Here is a 15,697-nt window from a genome sequence, read left to right on the forward strand (position 1 = left end):
CCAGACAAGGAACTTGCACCGTCTACGCTGGGCCACAGGCGCCCGCTTGAATAGCGGAGGGTGCCCCACCTTGGGCTCCCTCTCCCGTGGGTCTCAGAGGCCCGGGCAAGTAAGTAGACTCGATGAGGCTCTGCGTTCCAGGGATCAGCCTGAAAAGGAGAGGTAGGGAGAGGGAGCAAGAGAAAGAATTGACACAGGGGAGGCCAGGCTTGTGCAAAAACCCCTCCTACTTTATTATTTATAAGGCATTTATATACCCTAAATTTTACATAATGGAAGATACAGAATCATGCAGGGGCAGCAGTCCTGACCCTTTCTGTATATCTTATACAAAAGGTCTCAGGTGATTTACATTATCTTCTAGCCAAGAGGCTTGTTAGCACTTTTTGGCTCTCTTCCTTAATGAATGCTAATCTCATTTCCTCTGAAGTGTTTTTCTTTAATCTGTATCTCCTTAAAGCACTAAAGTTACATCCTATACACAAAGGCACAGTGGGTTATAACAAAGGAGGTACTTAACTCAAAGATCTAATGTTGCTACTTGTTTTTTCTATATACCAACTATGTCAACAAACAAAAGATATGAAAATTTGGTGGCAAGTATTGGCTCAATAATGAAATGCTTAATCAGTTTTATTCTAATGATCTTGACACCTCTGAAGCTCCTGCATTCCTAGGATGTTTTAACCTTCCTGTGCCTCTCGGGGTTCAGTTCAGCTTAGTTCAGTTAAGTCTCTCACTCGTGACCGACTCTTTGTGACCCCATGAATCCCAGCATGCCAGGCCTCCCTGTCCATCGCCATCTCCCGGAGTTCACTCAGACTCATGTCCATCGAGTCCGTGATGCCATCCAGCCATCTCATCCTCGGTCATCCCCTTCTCCTCCTGCCCCCAATTCCTCCCAGCATCAGAGTCTTTTCCAATGAGTCAACTCTTCACATGAGGTGGCCAAAGGACTGGTGTTTCAGCTTCAGCATCATTCGTTCCAAAGAAATCCCAGGGTTGATCCCCTTCAGAATGGACTGGTTGTATCTCCTTGCAGTCCAAGGGACCCTCAAGAGTCTTTGCCAACACCACAGTTCAAACGCATCAATTCGTTGGCACTCAGCCTTCTTCATAGTCCAATTCTCACATCCATACATGTCCACAGGAAAAACCATAGCCTTGACTAGATGAAACTTAGTCGGCAAAGTAATGTCTCTGCTTTTGAATATACTATCTAGGTAGGTCATAACTTTTCTTCCAAGGAGTAAACGTCTTTTAATTTCATGGCTGCAGTCACCATCTGCAGTGATTTTGGAGCCCCCAAAAATAAAGTCAGCCAGTGTTTCCACTGTTTCCTCATCTATTTCCCATGAAGTGATGGGACCAGATGCCATGATCTTCATTTTCTGAATGTTGAGCTTTAAGCCAACTTTTTCACTCTCCTCTTTCACTTTCATCAAGAGGATTTTGAGCTCCTCTTCACTTTCTGCCATAAGAGTGGTGTCATCTGCATATCTGAGGTTATTGATATTTCTCCCGGCAATCTTGATTCCAGCTTGTTTCTTCCAATCCAGTGTTTCTCATCATGTACTCTGCATATAAGCTAAATAAGTAGGGTGACAATACACAGCCTTGACCTACTCCTTTTCCTTTTTGCAACCAGTCTGTGTTCCATGTCCAGTTCTAACTGTTGCTTCCTGACCTGCACACAGATTTCTCAAGAGGCAGGTCAGGTGGTCTGGTATTCCCATCTCTTTCAGAATTTTCCACAGTTTACTGTGATCCACACAGTCAAAGGCTTTGGCATAGTCAACAAAGCAGAAATAGATGTTTCTCTGGAACTCTCTTGCTTTTTCCATGATCCAGAGGATGTTGGCAATTTGATCTCTGGTTCCTCTGCCTTTTCTAAAACCAGCTTGAACATCAGGGAGTTCACGGTTCACGTATTGCTGAAGTCTGGCTTGGAGAATTTTGAGCATTACTTTACTAGCATGTGAGATGAGTGCAGTTGTGTGGTAGTTTGAGCATTCTTTGGCAATGCCTTTCTTTGGAATTGGAATGAAAACTGACCTTTTCCAGTCCTGTGGCCACTGCTGAGTTTTCCAAAGTTGCTGGCATATTGAGTGCAGCACTTTCTCAGCATCACCTTTCAGGATTTGAAACAGCTCAACTGGAATTCCATAACCTCCACTAGCTTTGTTCATAGTGATGCTTTCTAAGGCCCACTTGACTTCACATTCCAAGATGTCTGGCTCTAGATTAGTGATAACATCATCATGATTATCTGGGCCGTGAAGATCTTTTTTGTACAGTTCTTCTGTGTGTTCTTGCCACCTCTTCTTAATATCTTCTGCTTTTGTAAGGTCCATATCATTTCTGTCCTTTATCGAGCCTGTCTTTGCATGAAATGTTCTTTTGGTATCTCTAATTTTCTTGAAGAGATAGTCTTTCCCTTTCTGTTGTTTTCCTCTATTTCTTTGCATTGATCTCTGAAGAAGGCTTTCTCATCTGTTTTTGATATTCTTTGGAACTCTTCATTCAGATGCCTATATCTTTCCTTTTCTCCTTTGCTTTTTGCCTCTCTTCTTTTCACAGCTATTTGTAAGGCCTCCCCAGACAGCTATTTTGCCTTTCTGCATTTCTTTTCCATGGGGATGGTCTTGATCCCTGTCTCCTGTACAATGTCACGACCTCTGTCGATAGTTCATCAGGCACTCTATCTACCAGATCTAGTCCCTTAAATCTATATCTCACTTCCACTGTATAATCATAAGGGATTTGATTTAGGTCATACCTGAATGGTCTAGCGGTTTTCCCTACTTTCTTCAATTTAAGTCTGAATTTGGTAATAAGGAGTTCACGCTCTGAGCCACAGTCAGCTCCCGGTCTTGTTTTTGTTGACTGTATAGAGCTTCTCCATCTTTGGCTGCAAAGAATATAATCAATCTGATTTCGGTGTTGACCATCTGGTGATGTCCATTTGTCGAGTCTTCTCTTGTGTTGTTGGAAGAGGGTGTTTGCTATGACCAGTGCTTTTTCCTGGCAAAACTCTATTAGTCTTTGCCCTGCTTCATTGTGCATTCCAAGGCCAAGCTTACCTGTTACTCCAGGTATTTCTTGACTTCCTACTTTTGCATTCCAGTCCCCTATAATGAAAAGGACATATTTTTTGGGTGTTAGTTCTAAAAGATATAGTAGGTCTTCATAAAACCATTCAACTTCACCTTCTTCAGCGTTACTGGTTGGGGCATAGACTTGATAACTGTGATATTGAATGGTTTGCCTTGGAAACGAACAAAGATCATTCTGTCATTTTTGAGATTGCATCCAAGTACTGCATTTCGGACTCTTTCGTTGACCATATTGGCTACTCCATTTATTCTGAGGGATTCCTGCCTGCAGTAGTAGATATAATGGCCATCTGAGGTAAATTCACCCATTCCAGTCCATTTTAGTTTGCTGATTCCTAGAACGTCGACATTCACCCTTGCCATCTCTTGTTTGACGACTTCCAATTTGCCTTGATTCATGGATCTGACATTCCAGGTTCCTATGCAATATTGCTCTTTACAGCATTGGATCTTGCTTCTGTCACCAGTCACATCCATAGCTGGGTATTGTTTTTGCTTTGGTTCCATCACTTCATTCTTTCTGGAGTTATTTCTCCACTGATCTCCAGTGGCATATTGGGCACCTAATGACTTGGGGAGTTCCTCTTCCTCGCCTTTTCCTACTGTTCATGGGGTTCTCAAGGTAATAATACTGAAGTGGCTTGCCATTCCCTTCGCCAGTGCACCACATTCTGTCAGGCCTCTCCACCATGACCCGTCTTGAGTTGCCCTGCAGGCATGGCTTGGTTTCATTGAGTTAGACAAGGCTGTGGTCCTAGTGTGATTAGATTGACTAGTTTTCTGTGAGTATGGTTTCAGTGTGTCTGCCCTCTGATGCCCTCTTGCAACACTTACCATCTTACTTGGGTTTCTCTTACCTTGGTGTGGGGTATCTCTTCACGGCTGCTCCAGCAAAGCACAGCTGCTGTTCCTTACTTTGGATGAGGGGTATCTCCTTACTGCCACCGTTCGTGACCTTCAACGTGGGATAGCTCCTCTAGGCCCTCCTGTGCCTGCATAGCCCCCAGTCCTTGGGTTGCTCCTCCTGGCGGCCAGCCCTGGCCTCAGGTGTGGGTGTCTCCTCCCAGCTGCTGCCCCTGGCCTCGGGCATGAGGTGGCTTCTCGTGGCCGCCCCTGATCTCGGACGGGGGGTGTCTCCTCCTGGCCGCCACTGGCCTCACACGCGGGGTAGCTCCTCTCGGCCACCACCCCTGACCTCGGACGTGGGGTGTCTCCTCCCAGCCGCCACTGACCTCGGACGTGGGGTGTCTCCTCCCGGCTGCTGCACAGCTATAAGAGTCCTGCAGGCAGGCTAAAAAGCCATCAGAGGGGTTTTTGGATTGAAACACTTGTATTATGTCCAGGAGACTTATTATCTAAAAGCTCTAAATTAACCTTTCCCAGAAAAAGTTGGTGAGGGGATAGGTCCCCTGTTAATGTTAGAAGAGTGGATGAAAAGCATAATGTAGTATGGCAGGCAGACTCTGGTTTTGGGGGTGGATGCTCACGAAATTTCAGGGGTTCCCCCTGAAGCCTGATCATGCCCTGTGTTTTGTCAGGCTTCCTTCCTCATGACCTTTGCCATGGGCAGGGTTCCTCCCGGTGGCTGCCAGCAGAGCAGGTCCTCTCTCTACATTCTTGTATGCAGTTAGGGAGAAGATCAAAGGTTCTTGGGTCTTTTGGGCCTTGATTATTTTCAGCTAAAATAATCCACATGCCAAAGAGATACATTTTGGGATTGAAAACTTTACTCCACTACACAATGCTTTGCATGCAGTCTTAATTCCCACTGCCATTCACCTTACATATAAATCAGACTATAAACCACTTTGGGGCAGATTTAGGTTCTATCCATCACTATTTCTCCATTGCCATTTCCAGAACTTGGCTCTTAGCAGTTGGTAAGTATTTGTTGAATTAAGATGATTTCATATTCTTTCCCCCAAATAACTTCCATTAATCTATTCCCATATGAAGCAAAAGAAGGATTCCAATGCCAAAATCCTGAAAGCTATACTCTTTTTGAAAATCATAAGATATATTAGAGCCCTTTGGATGGCAAGGAGATCCAGCCAGTCCATCCTAAAGGAAATCAGTCCTGAATATTCATTGGAAGGACTGATGCTGAAGCTGAAGCTCCAATACTTTGGCCACCTGATGCGAAGAACTGACTCACTGGAAAAGACCCTGATGCTGGGAAAGATTGAGGACATGAGGAGACGAGGGCAACAGAGGATGAGATGGTTGGATGGTATCTCTGACTCAATGGACTTGAATTTGATCAAACTCTGGGAGACAGAGAAGGAAAGGGAAGCCTGGCATGCTGCAGTTCATAGGGTCACAAAGAGTTAGACAGGACTTAGTGACTGAACAACATCAACAATGTATATCAGCATATTAAAGGACCAGCAAAGTGTTGTAGTTAAGAAACTTGCCTAAAACTATTTAACTGAAACTTTTATATCCAAGGAACTCCTATTAATAGCACAATTATAAATGTAATCTTCCAGCTTGGAACATTTTTTGAGAGTGAAATGGAGCACTGTTACTAATTACTAATTACACCAGAAAATAGGCATAAACTGGAAATATTCAGTGTAATTGTGGACATACAGTCATCCTATCTGTGAATGTCATTAGGAAGTGGAGAAAAATGTGGAAATTCCACAACCACTGTTACATGGATCAAAGTGAAGGAAACAACAGTTGGTTGTAATCCCTCATTTTAGTCACAAAAAGCATGAGGTCACAGAGAAGTTAACCCACTACCCACTGGCAAGTCCCTCAGCACCCAGCAAGCAGGCAGAGCTGTGAATAAAATCCTGTGGAGAAGGCAATGGCACCCCACTCCAGTACTCTTGCCTGGAAAATCCCATGGACAGAGGAACCTGGAAGGCTGCAGTCCATGGGGTCGCTGAGGGTCGGACACAACTGAGCAACTTCACTTTCACTTTCATACATTGGAGAAGGAAATGGCAATCCACTCCAGTGTTCTTGCCTGGAGAATCCCAGGGATGGGGGAGCCTAGTGGGCTGCCGTCTCTGTGGTCGCATAGAGTTGGACATGACTGAAGTGACTTAGCAGCAGCAGCAGCAGCACTGGAAAGCATTTTCCAAATCAGTTCTGATTCAATTCTAAAATGAAAACATTGATTATTTTACAATCTTCACGAAGAAGAAAAGAAACTCTAGACTTAGATGCTTCTCACAAAATATCATTTTGTCATTTGTGTACATGCAAATGTAAATAAACTGTCAGCCAGGAATCTTCTTCTCTTTGGAGAGCTAGGAATAATTGTCTGAGCTCTCAGTAACCCCATTCTTTAATGGAAGGCCAAAGTTCTGCTCCAAAGTTTCTGCAAATTCCCACGGGCCTATCTCATGGTCTCTTCTCCCTTCTAGGCTCATAGTTTCTCCACGATTTGTAATATCAACTTAGTCATAAAACTGGGTTCAGTTCTCCCAAAACAGATTTACTTTCACTTGTTGTCAAAGTATCTTGAAAAGTTTTATAAGAGGAAAAAGGAGGAATTAACTTAACAGCAAAGCATATGATAGTCACAATTAAGCCACAGCATTTTGAAAAATGGGTTTTCCACGTGGCTCAGTGGTAAAGAATCCGCCTGCTAAGCAGGAGACGTGGGTTCAGTTCCTCGTCTGTTTTCTATGTCTGCATCTCCATTCCTCCCTTCAAATGGGTCATCAATACTATTTTTCTAGATTCTATATATATGTATGTGTTAATATATGACTTTTGTTTATCTGTTTCTAACTTTACTTTGTATAACAGGCTTTAGGTTCATTCACATCACTTTAACTGCCTCAAATTTGTTCCTTTTTATGGCTGAGAAATATTCCATTGCAACTATAATGGGAAGGAGGTTCAAGAGGGAAGGGACATATGTATACTTATGGCTGATTCATGTTGTTGTATGACAGAAACCAACACAATACTGTACAGCAATTGTCCTCCAATTAACACACAAGAAAAAAGTTAAAAAGGAGCTTCCTCAGATGTGAGAGTGAGGAGGACATTTCAAGGCCCATTTAAGGACCTACTCTCCAACTCTTGGTAAGTGGAAGATCAGGCTAAAGAACTCAGCAAGAAGAAACTTGGGTGACATTCAACAGAGTTTAGGCTTTAGACTGGAGAGTACAGGCTCTAAAACTCCAAAGTGTAGGAGCCAGGGAGCTTAAATCATAAAACAGATGTAGGAGGCCTCATGTCGGACTGCAGAGTAGTTGCCTTGTCTATATAAAGAACCCCTATTCACTTCAGCCTTCTGGTGCCAGGCTGGGATGCAGACCTGTTGTGGCCAGATATCCAATTTCACAAGAGAAACCAAAAATCTACATTTTTGTGTAAAATAACTTCAGTTTTAAGGACTGACAACCTCCACACAGACAAAGGAGATTCACTGACTATTTATAAGCAGAGGTGTCACAGCATCAGATTTTCATTTTAGAAAGACTAAGTGTGCATCTGTAGAGAGGATTAGCTGCAAAAACCTACCCCTAACCACTTATTATAGTAGCCAGTACTAGCCTGCTGTGAGTGGACAAGTGAGACTCAAGAAGTCTAATCCAGTGATGAAACTGAACATAAGCATTTATAAAGAAGAAATATTTAGGTAGTAGTAGGACTCAACTTGTAAATGAATGGAAGTATGGGATAGTAAGTGAGAGCGAGCGGTTCAGAACTTTTTCTGTCTAAAATTGCATGGCATTGAATGGAAAATCTAAGTCTACACTTAGACATGTCAACTGTAAAATTTCTCAAATATATCCAAGAGGTAGTGAGTAACACTACTCAAAATAATTGTTAAGATCATGTGGCAACTTGAAAAAGTGACCACACATAGATGTCAAGTGGGGAAATGACTATAAATACAAACACACACATGTATATGTGCATATCTGCACCAAGATGACAAAAATATCCATGGATATGCAGATTACATAGGCTTCCCAGGTAGCTCAATGGTAAAGAATCTGCCTGCCAATGCAGGAGACACGGGTTTGACCCCTGGGTCTGGGAGATCCCATGGAAAAGAAAATGGCAACCCACTCCAGTGTTCTTGCCTGGGAAACCCCATGGACAGAGGAGCCTGGCGGGCTACAGTCCATGGGGTCACAAAAGAGTCCAACACGACCTAGTGATTAAACAACAACAAAGCCAATGACTCATGCAAAGGGCAAATGTAATTTTTAACAATGAAAATGGTATAATTTGTTGAAATGACAGAATTTTAAATGTTTTTTTTTCTTTTCATTTATTTTATTGTGATCTTGTAAAAATTGGTTTACAGTGAAAATAATAAACACAAAAATGACCAACAATTTCTGTGGGAGTAAGGAGAAGACAAGCTTGCCATAAACTAAAGAATTACGGAAGATGTGCTGGAGGACATGAAGCTTGAACAAGCCCTGGAAGGGCTGGAAAGTAATTATCGCCTCAAGATAAATGGTTCCCCTGCTTCTCCATGAAAAATTGCACTCCTTCCAGGAACAAAAAAAATACAATTCTCCTATACATTGTAGTAAAAGATGAACAAAGCCAATTGCCATCTTGAAACTTTTCTGATTTGCATTTAAAAATTCACTCTAAATTTCCAAAAGATGAACCTTGTTTTTGTTCAAAATGTTACTTGATATGATGGAATTTTCAGGAGCCCAGAGATCAGAAAACCTGAATGCAGCAAGACCCATCCATTAACCAGCTGTTATGCCGTAAAACTATTCTTCCTTTCAGGGCTTCCATTTTTCTTTTGTAAAATAGAGCTGCTGAATTATTTGACCCCTTAAGTTTCTAGCCAATGATAAAATACTGTATATTTTTCTCTAAGAGTATTCAGATTCCTCACATAAAAGCTTAAGACTTATGACACACCCTGTTCTGTGTTTTTCTTTTGTTGGTGATTAAAGTATATATTCAAGATCATCCATGCCTTTCTAACAAATGAGTTCATCACTCAGAAGCAGCCCGCCAAAAGAACAGTGGAATGATCTATTAAAGGCTCAGCCAAGGAGCCAGCTCAGGAACACCACGGTGAGGAGGTGAGACTCCGACCCACGGAGGCAGCGTATGTGCCCTACCAACACCTGAGAGATGATGCTAGGCCTCCAGTAACTCAAAAAGTCCAAGAACAAAGTGGCAGAAAGAGAAGTGTCCCCTCTCATCATCACACACAATAATCCACTGGTGGGGCTTGTGCTTCCACTTCCACAATCCTAGGCTCTGTGGGGCTGCAATTTCCAGTTCCCAAAGAAGGAGCACCTAGCCCAGGAGACACGATGCTGCTTTCACTGAAGTAGAAGCTGTATCTACCACTGGGATGGTTCGAACTCTTCATGACAGGGGCGATCAAAGAAGTCAGTTGCTGCTGAGACAATCGACCTTGATGACCCCGAGAAGTTAGGTATGTTTCTACACAGTATCTATAAATATGAGATCTTCATGAAGGCATTTCTTAGTGTTTCCACCCAGTAGTAACCGTCATTGGCCGATTGTAACACAAAAGCATCAGGGCATCGAAGGGCTTAGAATCCTCAGAATGAAGGTCTGGGTCAGTGCACTAGCGAAGCAGATGGTGGAAGTACTTGCAGAGAGTGGTGGTGGGGGGGGGGTGGTCTACGACAGAAGTGGAGGAGAGAGACGGTAAATATCCACTAGCGCCTCGGGGCAGCAGCAGCGGAAGCGGGAACTGTAGGTGCTTCCACTGTCCTTCTTACCTCCTCCAGGAAGACGCAACCTGAAGATGACTCTGTGAGCAGCTGGGCTTTCGTACCTCTGCTTTCCAGGAGATGTGACGTCCTCTTACTCTAAGCATGCCATGCCGTCCCCAGGGTTTAGTTTGTGAACCAGGTATAACTAGAGGGCATAAATGGGTCCCAGAGGTGCAAGGGGCAGACTATAAGACATCTTTGTGGAACTTTTCAGACTGGGTTGGCTTCACTGTTCCTGCAGACAGTTCCCATCACAACCAACCTGCTCAGTGCAGACCCATGAGCCTTGGCTACCTGAGGGTAACTAGCCACACGCAAGTCTCTGCCTTCTCCTGCCCCTTTCCAGCTCAGCTTCAGATGAAATGCCACATCAAAGAGCATTTGCTTTGGCATGTGAGAAGCCACTGAAGGTGTTGAATGGTGCACACCAGTTGTGCTGAGGAGCAAAAGGGTGGGGCCAGCTTTGACCAGTAAGAGCCAGGAGATGGGAGAGAGGCAGACAGATAAATTCTCTTTCCTTCCACACTCATGCAGAATGTCCTGCATCATGATTTCACCATAGAGCCTGCCGGAGTAGGTGGACCTGCTCAGTGACCTGCCATCTCTTTCAGCTCTTGGTGAAGTAACTGTCAGCATGTGACCTCACATTGCCTCACCCCCTTGTTCTCATTCCTGATGCCCTGGGCTTATACTTCTCAAATAAAACATTAGGACTTAGTCCTTGGCTCAGATTCTCTTTCCTAAGAACCTTAGTCAATAACTACACTATCCAGATTCCACTCACATTGTATATGACCATGCAACTGAATTCTTGTCACTGGAATATGCGAAGACACCGAGTATACCACTTCTAAACTTGGCACATAAAGATTTGCTCTTGGGACATCCCTGACGGGCCAGTGGTTAGGACTTCTCCTTCCAGTGCAGGGAGCATGGGTTCAATTCCTGGTTAGGGAGCTAAGACTCCACACAACCGGCGGCCAAGTAAAACAAAACATAAAACAGAAGGAATATTGTATCAAATTCAACAGATTTTTTAAATGGTCCACATCAAAAGACTGAAAAAAAATTGTTCTTTTTTCCTACCAACTGAAAACGAAAAATGAGAGGGAAAATCCGGGTGACTTAGAAGCCTGTATAAGACAGAGCCTCTCTGAGCCTGAGTCTCTAAGTGACAGTGGAGAAGCACAATCTGCTGACCCATTAACCGTCCCTCGACCATTAGATGAACTAGGAACAAGCTCCTGTTTGAACTAGCACATGTTTGAGGTATATTGCTCATGCAGTCAGCATACCCTACTGATCTACTTATGTTGTCATTAAACAGTAACTACAACGAGTAAAGATTAAGGTCCTAAAAAAAAGGCATAGCACCAAGGCAGTAAGTCCCATTTTCTTTTTTTCCATCTGCCTACTAGAAACCATGGTTTATTTGTAAAACTGTGTAAATGAAATAAAACAACAAAGTTATGACATGTTTCCCCAAAATCTACTGTTAATAGGTGAGAAGCCTCTCCCACACTCACCAACTCCTCTTCATACCTCCAGGGGGAAGAAAAAGCCAAGAGATCTGAACTGGCAGATGCTGACCTGCTTAGATAACTTTCTGCTGATTTTACTAACAAAGGCTCCAATCATAGGATAGGAAAACAAAAGAAACTAAGCTAGATGCAATCACTGAAACAAAGAGATAAACTAATAGAAATATGAACTAAGAGATGGAACTAAGAACTGGACTAATTCTGCATTTCTACCACCCATGCTACCCACAAATGAGAACAATTTTTTCTCTGAAAAGCAAAAAGTTTCCCATGGGAAGAGCACCTCAGTTTTTGATACTGGTAGATGATGCCCTCTGATCTTAAAGTGGGAGAACACTGTGCCATATCAGCATCCATCCCCTTGCAATAGCCACTTCCACAAACAACCCAAATACCTCTGCTCAGCTCACTCTGCCTCCTGGCACCCACACGCTCTCTCCCTAAAGGTAAGCCTGTGACACAGTGGAAACAGTACAGTTCCTGCCTTTCTCTCCCAGTGCTCTATTCAGGTAAGAACAGAACAGATGCTGGGTCAGCCTGGGCTGAGGATGAGTGGGAGCAGCTCAGTGGAAATGCTAAGGAGAAACTGGCCCAAACCAAAGACCGGGGGGAGGCGGGTCAGGAGGATGAGATGAAGTCAACGCCTGTGGCCTCTGGCTGGGGGCAAAGAAGAGGATCATAGATCTCAGTCACACTAATGGGACATCTTATTAATTGTTTTGATCTATGTATACTTGATTTACAACGTTACATTTCTAGTGTACAGCAAAGTGATTCAGTTTTATATGTGTGTGTGTGTTCTTTTTCAGGTCTTCCACTGTGGCTTATCAGAGAATACTAAGTATAGTTCCCTGTGCTACACAGTAGGACCTTGTTGTTTACCCATCATACATTAGTTAGTTCGCATCTCCGAGAATGGGACATCTTAAATGAAGGGAGAACTTGACATTGCCTATCTGTTCACTCAGCACAGACTCACTGAGGGTGTACTCTCCACCAGGTGCTGTCACTGGGAATGTTGCAAGTGGCAAGATAACTTGCTACCTGCTCTGATGGTCCTCGTGGTCTAGTTGAGAAAGTCCACAACACACTTTCAATAAGTTAGAGGTGCCAAGGGATTCATTTCCACCTGCTTTCTGCAGAAAAATGAATTGCAAAAGAAGTGAATCTCATTATCTTAAACATCACTTTAAAAACCTCTAAAAAAGTCCTCTTGTGGCTTAAGATATAAATCTCAAGACCTTGAACTAAAAATCAAGACACAAGTTCTGATAAACAGTCATTCTTACCGTCCACTTAGATTTTTTTCTTTCTTAAGATTTTAAAATACATTATCTGATGTGCTCCCATTAATTAGGTATAGAAAAATAAGATCCCTATCTTCAGCTAAAAAAAAACAAACCTCAGAGAGGTTATATCAAGTCATATACCTCTTTTTCCATTTTTGTTTATGTTAGACATCCATATTTACACACATATTTTTGTCATTTACTAAATACTTGGGGGCACATTTATTAACTATCCACATGTTTATCAGATAGCCAGTACATTTATTTTTTATTTTTTAATTTGAATATAACTTCTTTCATGAATTTGCATGTCACCCTAGTGTAAGGGCTTCTAATCGTCTCTGTATCATTACGGTTTTAGTGTATGTGCTGCAAAGTGAGTGAGTACCAGCGAATTCATTGTTCATCCACTATCCGTCAGAGTGTGTGTGTGTGTGTGTGTGTGTGTGTGTGTACTGCTTAAGGCTGGAAAGAAAACAAGGAGCAAAGCAGACCCTCACCCCAAAACCCAAGGAAAACACTTTCTTTCATGAGGCTTGCCTCCTAGAATGGAAAAAAGTTTAGAAAGTCTTAAATGAATACAATAAATATTTAGTAGAAGTATAGAGAAGTTCAAAAAGGAACAACAAAGGAGGGGAGGGGGAAAGGAAGTGTCAGATGGGGGTGCAATTTTAGACAGGGAAGGACTAATGAGAAAATAACAGGTGAACAGATAGCCGAGGAGGTGGGGAGTGCACCATGTGGGTTACAGGGGCAAAGCTTTCCATGAGAGCTCATGCTGGCCTGTCCAAGGGGCAGCAAGGTTAGAGGCCAGTAGGTTAGAGTCAAATAAGCAAGGGGGTGAGTAGTAAGAAAAAGGGTTACAAACAGAAAAAGATAGAAGGATCATGGAAAACCTGGCTTTACTCTGTCACTGTAACAATGATGGCTTTCCTTCAAAGTAGGGTGGGAAACCACAAAAGGCTGCTGAGGACTGGAAAGACATAATCTCGCCTGTATTTTAGTAGAATCACTGGCTGTTTTGCTGCGGAGAGATTGCAGAGAACTAAGGGAAGAATCGTGAGAGTAAGGTGGTCTTGGAACAACCCAAGTGAGGAGCCCACGATTAACCCAGAGCAGTAACAGTGAAGGTGTTGAGGACGGTCAGCTTCTGCATGTATCGAGAAGGTGGAGCTGACAGATTTTCTGATGGACGGCCTGGGGAAAAAAAAGGAAAATCTGAGATACCCTGAATACCTGTAGTCAGGAGGAGAGACACTGGGACAGAATCCTCAAACTTAGCTCCTTGAGGACTACAGACTACAGGCCATGCCTAGTTCCATGTAATTGTAATCTAAACGTACGATATACAGTTCCACTTTCTGAAATAGCAGTGAGGAGAAAGCAAGCAAAAAGCAAATAGAAAAGGAAGGATAATTCTTTCTAACTAGGAAGAAACTGTAACAAGGCTTCATCCATTTTGCAAGTCTGGTTGTATGATTTTGGAATTCTCCAAAAGCAGAGTCTTCAACAAGATTTTGGGTGCAAGGAGTTTATTGTGGAGACCATTCTCAGGGAGGAGATGAAGTGGGTGGTGGAAGGAGGGAACACCAATGCAGAGAGGCATGGTAGAGCTGGTTACCACCATGGGTCACTGTGGTTCAGTCCCACTGGAGGCTGCCTGAGAAACCACATAGAATGCATGTCAGAATTGTCCCTGTGACAGTTCTGGAACATTCATACTGATCCTCATATTCCCTTAGCTGTGGGCTGCTTCCACAGACATTGACCCTCCAACATTTGTGGACCATCTTTGCTGTACTGAATAGCCTTTCTGGGCATCAAAGAAGGCAAAAAAAAATAAATAAAGGAGAGAGACCCCCTAGTAGACACCTGAGATGAGGCCGTGTAACCCTGTGAAGCTGTCTAGTCCACTTGACCTTACACCAGGCAGGAAGGCGGTGACATGTAGGCCATCATAAAAGGCTGAAGCATCAGGTCACACACCCACCCCAGTGCCTGGTCTCTTCTTTCACCTGCTGACCCTTCACTCGTCCTGTTCTCCTCCTACCACCACTATACTCCCAAACACCCCTCCTTTCTCTCAAACCATCACTGTGACCAACAGTCAACATCCATGTGAAATGTCACTCCCTTCAAAAACCTAGGAAAATTTCAAGTTAGAAGAGCCCCTCACTCTTCTTAATGCCTGCAGCATGAACATCTCTAACTTTGGACCCTTAACTCCAATCAATGCCTTATGGATACTTCAGTTCAGTATAGTTCAGTCGCTCAGTCGTGTCTGACTCTTTGTGACCCCATGGACTGCAGCACACCAGGGCTCCCTGTCTATCACAGACTCCTAGAGTTTACCCAAACTCATGTCCATTGAGTCAGTGATGCCATCCAACCATCTCATCCTCTGTCGTCCCCTTCTCCTTCTGCCTTCAATCTTTCCCAGCATCAAGGTCTTTCCAAATGAGTCAGCTTTTTGCATCAGGTGGCCAAAGTATTGGAACTTCAGCTTCAACATCAGTCCCTCCAATGAGCATTCAGACCTGATCTCCTTTAGAATGGACTGGTTGGATCTCCTTGCTGTCCAAAGGACTCTCAAGAGTCTTCTTCAACACCACAGTTCAAAAGCATCAATTCTTCGGTGCTCAGCTTTCTTTATAGTCCAACTTTCACATCCATACATGACTACTGGAAAAACCATAGCCTTAACTAGGCAGACCTTTGTTGGCAAAGTAATGTCTTTGCTTTTTAATATGCTGTCTAAGTTGGTCATAACTTTCCTTCCAAGGAGCAAGCATCTTTTAATTTCATGGCTGCTGTCAACATCTGCAGTGATTTTGGAGCCAAAAATAAAGTCTGACACTGTTTCCACATCTATTTGCCATGATCTTTCTTTTCTGAATGTTGAGCTTTAAGCCCACTTTTTCACTCTCCTCTTTCACTTTCATCAAGAGGCTTTTTAGTTCTTCTTCACTTTCTGCTATAAGGGTGGTGTCATCTGCATATCTGAAGTTATTGATATTTCTCGCAGCAATCTCGATTCCAGCTTGTGC

At 43.2% G+C, this 15,697-nt stretch overlaps 1 non-coding gene across 1 annotated transcript; it reads right to left on the reverse strand.

Annotated features, from left to right (window-relative positions):
- Positions 1-12,930: 12,930 nt before the first annotated feature.
- LOC138431182 (U6 spliceosomal RNA) lies at positions 12,931-13,038 on the reverse strand. Its single transcript, XR_011253583.1, has one exon. It is a non-coding gene; the product is annotated as a U6 spliceosomal RNA (small nuclear RNA).
- Positions 13,039-15,697: the final 2,659 nt, after the last annotated feature.

Source organism: Ovis canadensis, chromosome 26 (genome assembly GCF_042477335.2).
Source record: "Ovis canadensis isolate MfBH-ARS-UI-01 breed Bighorn chromosome 26, ARS-UI_OviCan_v2, whole genome shotgun sequence".
In the NCBI taxonomy this organism is placed as follows: domain Eukaryota; kingdom Metazoa; phylum Chordata; class Mammalia; order Artiodactyla; family Bovidae; genus Ovis; species Ovis canadensis.